The 9,000-nt window shown below is 46.8% G+C and overlaps 1 pseudogene; it reads left to right on the forward strand.

Moving 5' to 3' along the window:
- The first annotated feature begins 6,653 nt into the window (after window positions 1–6,653).
- LOC132018479 (non-POU domain-containing octamer-binding protein-like) lies at window positions 6,654–8,022 on the forward strand (annotated as a pseudogene).
- Window positions 8,023–9,000: the final 978 nt, after the last annotated feature.

The following is a 9,000-nucleotide window of genomic DNA, read 5'->3' on the forward strand; positions in this document are numbered from 1 at the left end:
GCAAGGGACAGCACCCACTCGGGACTACGGACCAGGCTCCGGTCCGTTTCTACGAGCCCCGGGATTCCGAGTCTCCCCCATGCCGAGCTAGTCAGGGTAAGCGGTGGTGCTAAGCGGCCCTGCAATAACCGCTCTGGGAGGTCCTCCCAGCTAGGGAGAGGAGGGCACACAGCTGGATAAAATTCAGTTTAAAAAACAAAACCAAATCACGCATCTCGCCCCTCTGCCAGGTGCTGGGAATGCACCCTGCTCTTCACAATGCAGTTCTCCCTTCCCCTACGTTGCTGCCGTCCAGGTCCGGCTAAAGCGGCCGAGCCTAGGGCCGGCATCGTGTGGTTTGAAGCCCTAAGGCCTATTCCGCTTCCTAACGTGTACCGCTGCCCTGCAGTCAAGGGGCGCGGGGAGGACCCATCACGAGCGCACCGCCCCGGGTTTAACCAGGAAGGACATACAGGTAGGGTCGTTCGTGTATCTACGACTGAAAAACATACGTGAATTCTTAGGAACGGACTTGCACAATTAGGGGAGCCTTGCCAGGCACGCTCCATCCACAAGGCTGTCTTGACCAACGCTGGAGCTCGAAATTCCCAAGACAGTCAAGAAGGGAAGCTCACGAGGGCAGGTCAGAACCCCCAGAAGCAGGAGCTGGAACGCCACGTGGGGAGACGGAAACCCGTGTCCTGTTGGTTTCCCCGACCTTATCGATGAAGGGACCCGGCAGACGCGGACGCCCTCTACCACACTGCTGAACAAGGATACATCCGCCACAGGGTGCAGACAAACTCAAGGAAGGGAGGCCCAGCGGAAAGGGAGCGAAAGCCTGGGTCCGCCAGCAGCTTTACCTGAGCTTTAGTGGGGTGATCGACCGCAAGGAAGGGCGCCCTACAAGATGGCTGCCGTCCCGTTGCCCGCTTCCATCTCTCGCGAGACAACGTCCCTTGGAGCCCTTATTAACCTGAAACATAGAGGGAAAAGGAATCCTGGGAAATGTAGTCCAGCCTGGCCAATTACGCAGATTACAAAGCCATCCCTGTGAGCCCTGAGAACGCCTCATTAAAGCCTCACACGGTGGCCCGTATTTCGAGAAGTGAGTTTGGTTTTTAAACCAATACCATGTTTCCTGTCCCTCCTCCCCTGGGTGCTTTCTGTGCTTCCTGGTGGATCCCCGCTTATGTTATTCCCTGTGCTCTGAGAAGCTGTTACCAAGATCCATTAAAAGTGCAAGAAATTAATTAGGAGAAATGCCTGAAAGAAAAGGGGAGGAAGCCGGGAGAGGCTTGAAAAGCCATCAGACCCTGATAGAAGTCTGACCCCAGAGAGGAAGTGATCTAGCTGGCAATGCAAATCTAAGGAAGTTAGGGCAAAGCTTCCTGCTGGAAGACCCCTGTACTTCCCACTGAAAGGCTTGCCTTCCTATCCTGGCTGTGCCTAGTGACCACAGGAGCCGCCAGGAAATGCTGCCCGGGGTGGGGTAGGGGGGATATGCCTGGGAGGGATTTCAGAACACAGCCCTAAATCTTTAGTCAATTGCACTCCTGGATTAGGAGGTTTGGGGGCTCTCCTAATGGCTGGTACACTACTTCATTCTCATTTCTTATTCTAGGCAAGACTCAGACTCAGTCACACGTTCCTCTTTTGTTGGAGTGTGAAAAATAACTAAATTAGGGCCAGGTGTCTCCTTGCTGGCTCCTCTTTTGTCCTGTGACTGATTTCCGTTCATCCAGGACAAGCTTTGCCAGGAGTAGATGTTGGGGATATCTGGAGAGGAAGGCAGCTTGGGGGTGTCTAAATGCGGGAAGATGGAGTTGCTGATTGGCGATACAATTGGCCTAACCCTGGGGCATTTCATTAAAGCGTGTGGCTAAGTATTAAACAGTCCTGATCCTTGGGATTTATTACAGGTTTCTTAAGAAAAAACAGAACCAATGGAGTGTTCAGCTGTGAAGGGGGACTTCTGGGATTAGTTAGAGATAGGGATTCGGAAAATATAGGTCGAAGCGTTTTCTGAAGTCTTATTCCTATTCTCCTGAGAAATCAAATGTAAGCATCTGTAACAAATGAATGTAATGAAATGGAAATAATTTTTGCCTAGGCAATGAAAGTTGATTGTTAAATTGTTAACTCCTGGAAGGCAAGGGCTGTTGTTCTTAATCTGTGTGACATTTTGTGGGTGTCTGTACAGAACAGGACTCAGTTGGTTTTGGATGGTGAGTCTATTCCATTTTGAGCCTGTTTCCCATATTTGCATAACAGCAAAAATAAATAAATCCACATTAATCACGTGGGTCCAGGGGTGCGTGGAGTGAGGCCTGGCCTTACCACGCCATGCTATTACTGTCTCATGTTTATAGCAAACAAACCCCACTTTTGCAATAAATGCAAATTGCACTCATCTAATTCTTATTCAGTAACGTTCACCAGAGGTTTTTCTGATCAAGCATACAGTCCCCATCACGATTACTCATCCATGCAAAGAATGGAGTCTAAGGTGCCCTGCCGACCTCAGTTCTCAATTTCTTGGCCCATGGATCAAATTATGCACTTTTAATGAGCGTTCATATCATTTTCTCATTGAAAATACTGGAAGCTGATTTGCTAGGTCACTGAAGCCTGTACTGATGTCTAATAAGTATTTGAAAAGGATCATCAAGAAATAGTCTCTCTTCCAGTCTACCTGCTTATGAGGAAAAACAGAGAGGCAAAATATCTTGTTTTTTGTTAAGCCAGGCCGATGGGAAACAATTCTTTCTGATTCACATTCCCTAGAGAGCATTCCTTTTGCAAGTTTACAGATGAATAAACCTTACCTTCTAATTAGGACCCATCAACCTCCTAATCAGCTCACAGGGTACTGAAAAGCAGCCCTCTATTAGTAGTTTCTGGCAGGGGCACTAACTGTCTTGAAAGAACCTGTTTTCTCCTAATTTAGAGCAGTCCCCTGGGTTTAGTGATATTTGCATGTTTGTGGGAGCTTGGTAAACAGTCTGTTCTGACACCCCGCAGTCAATGACAGCTTCACACCAGGATCCTCCCAAGGTCTGAAGACTGGGAAGTGAATTCATTAACATCTGCTAGGTAGGGTCCTCTGCTGTTCCCGCAGCACCAGGAACTGGCATCCAGAACATGACACTGGATGACACTGGACACGATCCATCCTGGAAGCCTCAATGTTGGATGGCTTGGACAATAAGCCCTTAGATCTTTCTTACAGATAGGGATATTGCTGGGGGGGTCATGGAACCCAATGGTCAAGAAAGAATTCTCGAGACGTTGTATGGTGCAACTTCCCAAGTTTATTTAAGTAGCATGGGGAAGGGCCTGTGAGTAGAAAGAGCTGCACTTTTTGTTGTATTAAGCTGGTGGTTATATGCTTAGTGCTCAATCGGGGGGTGGGAGGAGGAGTGGAATGTGCAGGAGTATTAGATCCTAAATATCTTCAACTTTCTACCCATAAACTACTTTCACAACATTTCTCTGATGCTTATCATTCAGTTTGATATTGATTGTTGGTGAGATGGACTGGCAGTTGTGAGACCCTTTAAGAAAATAGCAACAGGGGTGAGTGGGTGGCTCAGTGGGTTAAAGCCTTCAGCCCAGGTAATGGTCCCAGGGTCCTGGATCGAGCCCCACATCAGTCTCTCTGCTCAGCAGGGAGCCTGCTTTCTTCTCTCTCTGCCTGCCTCTCTGCCTACTTGTGATCTGTCAGTTGAATAGATAAAATCTTAAAAAAAAATGTAGCAACAAAGATACATATGTAATGACAAGAGGGGCACCTGGACCCCAATGTTCATAGCAGCAATGTCCACAATAACCAAACTGTGGAAAGAGCCAAGATGCCCTTCAACAGACAAATGGATAAAGACGTGGTCCATATACACAATGGAATATTACTCAGTCATCACAAAGGATCAATACCCACCATTCACATCCACATCGGTGGGACTGGAGGAGATTAGACTAACTAAAATAAGCCAAGCAGAGAAAGACAATTATCATATGGTTTCACTTGTATGTGGAACATAGGAATAGTGGGGAGGATCACGGGAAGGAAGGGAGAACTGAATAGGGAGAAATCAGAGAGAGAGAGAGAGACAAACCATGAGAGACTCTGGACTCGGGGAAACAAACTGAGGGTTACAGAAAGGACGGGACTGGGGGGATGGGGTGACCAGGTGATGGGTGCCAAGGATGGCACATGATCTGATGAGCACTGGATATTATATACAACTAATGAATCTCTGAACACTACATCAAAAACTCATGATGTACTGTATGCTGGCTAACTGAACATAATAAAAAATTAAAAAAAAAAAAAAAGAATGTAGGAACCAGCATGTATCTGATCCTTATTGGAACTCTGCAGGCTATCGATCAGCCTTCTGGGCTAAATGTGAACATTTTCCTTCTTCTGTCCCTTGTCAATCTCTCTTTACATGGTGTCTATGGAGCATCGTGTTTCATAACCAGGCCCATCCGTTTTGCCTCTAAGAAGTCTCTCACAGCTGCCCCTTTCTCTCCTTTTCTATCCTATACTCAGGCTTAATATTCTTCTAGGTTGTACTGGCATCCCAGTAAGCATCCTACCTGGCAAATAGCTACTGGTAAGTTCTTCCCCCTCCCCAGGCCAGTCCTTGGCCACTCACCTGGGACCCAGCACACCAGGGGTTAATATCCCTGTGATTGGGAGCCCCGGAGTGTTTAAAAAAAAAAAAAAAAAAAAAAAAAACTTCTCTCTCTAGGTCCTTACCACCCATGGTGGGGTGAAAAATCCCCCAAAGATAAGCAGCTTACTTTAAAAGGCAGACGTGTGAACTCGGAAGGATGTAATCAAAGTGAAGATCTTGAGATCCAGAGCTTTTGTTGGATTATCTGGGTCTAAGTGCAATCACATCTACCCCTATCAAAGGGAAGCTGAGGGAGATTTGAAAGAAGTCACAGGAGGAGACGGTGAGAGGAAAACAGAGTTTTGGAGTTGCTGGTCTTGACATTGGGAGTGATGTAGCCCCAAACCACATCCAGCCTAGCCACCAGAAGCTGCATGAGGCGAGGACCAGATGCTTCCCGAGAGTCTCAGAAGAGCATATGGCCCTGCTGACACCTTGATTTCAGACCTCTAGCCTGCAGTACTTTGAGACAGTGTGTTACTGTTGTCTTAAGCCCCCGAGTTTGTGGTAATTTGTTCCAGCAGCTCCAGAAAAGGGACTACACCACCTCTCACTTGGTTCACATCAGCCTCGTGATGGGTCTGGTTCTTCTTTTTTATTTTTTATTTTTTTAAAGATTTTATTTATTTATTTATTTGACAGAGAGAGAGAGAGATCACAAGCAGGCAGAGAGGCAGGCAGAGAGAGAGGAGGAAGCAAGCTCCCCGCCGAGCAAAGAGCCCGATGCGGGACTCGATCCCAGGACTCCGAGATCACGACCCGAGCTGAAGGCGGCGGGTCAACCCACTGAGCCACCCAGGTGCCCGCTGGTTCTTCTCTTTAATCCACCGTGTGCCCTTCGTGTTTCTTAACTTCTCTGAGTGGTTTCCCAAACTCTCAGGTTTTGGTCCTCTCTTTGCCAAAACAGCTCTAGTTTCCATTAGTAATAATGACAGTAATAATAGTCACTTTGTGGAGTGCTTTTGTAATGCTGAGTACTTTGCAGAAACTATCACATTTCCTCCTTGCAACAGCACACTGAGGTTGGCATTATTATCCCTGCTTTCCAGAGGAGGAAACCAAGGCTCCAAGAGGTTAAACAGTGATCCATGTGGACGGCAGTAAGACAGGCACGTTTGGGTTCTCAGCCACCTGCTGTCGTGTTCCGTATGTCTCTTCTGCCCGGGACACTAGCAAGGCTGAGAGCCTGAAAAATGTTCTTACATTTTTCAAAAGCTCACTGTCCTTCCAGATTCAGTGTATGTAGCACCACGTCCAGGAAACTCTCTTAAATACCCATCCATCGCCGGCCTCTGAACCCCCTTTAACTTGTAGATAGAGTCCATTCCACAAACTGTAGAAATTCGATTCTGCTCTGTATTTTTCAAAATTCAAAACACTGTAGGGGAAAAGAATATACCATGTAGAGAAAGATCTTAAAAATGCAAATTCCAAGTACCCTATTCAATGATTCCTGACTTGGATTCATTGATTCATGTCGCTGAGACTTTCTCCTAATTTTATTTAATTTTTAAAAATTTTATTTATTTCCGTGAGAGCGCGAGCGAGCCTGGGGGTGGGGGGTATGTAGGAGGGCAGATGACAAAGGAGAGAGCTGAGTGCAGAGCCCCGATCCCATGACACTGAGATCAGACCCGAGCTGAAACCAGGAGTCAGACACTTAACCAACCAGCTGTGCCACCCAGATGTCCCTCCCCTGATTTTAAATAGAAATAACTCACTGTTTTGGTAGCATGCCCAGGTAGAACTTCCTGGGGCTGTGTGGACCCCCCAATGGTACATCTGTAGCATTTTCTAGAATATCCAATTCCCATGTAGAAGGTCTATCTGTGTAGAGCCCCACTGTTCCATAGAAATATGTGAAAACCAATGCAAGCCATGCATGTCAAAATTGTTATGCAATTTTCTAGTCATCAATCTAGGGATGGTAGAGGCTGTGTAGCACTGCTATTACTCTGAGGGCAGAGGAGTTGGTAGAGAGGTGCAGATATGCAGAGCAATAAAACCTTTAACTTGGGGAAGCAAAACCATATTCCAATGAACAATCAACAGCACCAGCAGCGACACCAGCAGCAGCCACCATGGCTACCAGTACCTGCCAATGAGTATCAACCCAGAAGCTCAAATGAAGGCTTGACTCTTGACCTGAGGAATTTTAGGAAAACAGAAGACCTTCATAGCTGGCGGTTTGTGGGCAATCTTCCTCGTGACATCACTGAGGAGATGAGGAAACTGTTTGAGACAGAAGGGAAGGCAAGTGAAGTCTGCATTCACAGAGTAGAGCTTTGGCTTTATCTGCTTGGGAACAGGAACCACAGCAGAAATTGCCAGAGCAGAGCTGGACAACATGCCACTCCGTTGAAAGCCGCAGCACGTGTGCTTTGCATGCCCCAGTGCATTCCCTCACAGACCGAAACCTTCTTCAGTATGTTGCTAATGAGCTAGGGGAGGAAGCCTTTTCTGTGTTTGGCCAAATGGAAAAGGCCATCTGAAGTCATCGTGGGTGATTAAGAAAGGCACTCAAGAAAAGACATTGTTGAACTCGCAGGGAAGCCACAGTTCAGAAGGTTCTGGACAGGTGCAGTGAAGGAGCCTTCCTGCTAATCACATTTCCCTGGGCCGTGACTGTGGAGCCCATGGACTGGTTGGATGATGAAGAGGACTTCCAGAGAAGCTGGTGATAAAGAACCAGCAATTTCACAAGGAGCGAGAGCAGCCGCCCAGATTTGCACAGCCTGGCTCCTTGGATTACGAGTATACCAGGAGCTGGAGGACACTCACTGAGATGGAAAAGCAGCAGGACCAAGCAGACCACAACATCAGGGAAGCTGGTGAGAAGCTGGAGGTGGAGATGGAGGCCACTCACCATGAGCACCAGGTCATGTTAATGAGACAGGATTTGACGAGGCAACGAGAACAACTTTGGAGGATGGAAATGTTGCTCAACCAAGAAGTGCAGAAAGGAAAACAACTGGAGCTCAGACAGGATTTGGAGCGTAGGTGCATGAGGAAGAGCTGTGGCAATGGTAAGAAGGATTCAAGGGAACATGCGCTGAGGCAAGAGAACAGAAGACACGGTGGACCAGATGGCTAAGGGAGGTGCTATGGGCATCAGCAACAGAGGCACCGTGCCCCTGCTCCAGTGCCAGCTGGTACCCCAGCTTCTCCAGGACCTGCCACTATGATGCCACATGGAACCTTGGAATCGACTCTACCAACCACTGAACCCTTTGGCCAAGTTGCTACAGTGGAAGGAATTGGGGCAATTGGTGGAACCCCTCTTGTGTTCAACCATGCAGCTCCTGGAGCTGAATTTACTCCAAACATTGCCAATACTAATAAAAATTCCAGTGTCTGAGATTTCCCAAAAACCCTAAAAGAAGAACCGCTTTTGGACTAGCCTGACTTCTTCCCTGGAAAATTGTTGGGGATTCCTCCCAGTCGTTAGGTCTTCCTTGCCTCTGTCACTCTAAGGGAGGCTGCTAGAGGCTGAGGGTAAAAGAGGGGTGATATTTAACAAATCAGTTCCATGTGGCCTGTCTTTGAACTAATTGATTCTGTGTGGCATATTCCCGAAGTCTCTGTGATTGTGGAGGGCCTGGGGGGTGGGGGGAACCATGACAAAATAGATCTAGTTAGAGCCCCCATTCATCTTGATTATTCTGTTCTTTGTCCATCCTGTTCTATTTGCTTTCTCATTTTTATAGCCCCCAACCCCAGAGACACTGCCACATGCACCACAAAAACACACATCCCCCTGTTGCCCCATTCATAGGCAGGTGGGATTCAGGCAAATGTCCACAGAGGTCACGGACAACATACGTACGGCTCTGTTATACCCATTATATTTTCCCTTTGTGTCCCAAGGAAGACATTTTCTCTTAGACATTTTCATTTGAGTGTATCCTTAAAAAATCTTGTGTTAAGTTGCCTCCATCTTTCTTCCTGGGTAAAGACCACCCAGGAATGACCCTTTTGTGTCTATGATATTGGTGCTCTGGATAGGCCTAGGACAATCTTGGGAAAAGGGTTGCTGTGTGCTGCAGTTCAGGAAGTAGCTCTTAGCCTTGCCTACCTTAGGTAGTTATGCTGTCCTTTTTTTAACTGGCATGCCAAGTTCGATTTGTCCCTGATATCTTTGGAATTTTTCTGAGAAATGAAACAGTAATACAGCATCAACTTATTAAAATACCTTTTACTCCTTAATTTTTTTCTAGTAATCATATTTTAAAAGGTAAAAAGAAGCAAGTGAGATTAATTTTATCTTATGTAACCCAATATATCCAAAACATTATCATTTCAACTTGTAAAAATCAATATTAAAATTGTTAAGACA

The sequence above is a fragment of the Mustela nigripes genome, chromosome 5 (genome assembly GCF_022355385.1).
Source record: "Mustela nigripes isolate SB6536 chromosome 5, MUSNIG.SB6536, whole genome shotgun sequence".
Lineage (NCBI taxonomy): Eukaryota > Metazoa > Chordata > Mammalia > Carnivora > Mustelidae > Mustela > Mustela nigripes.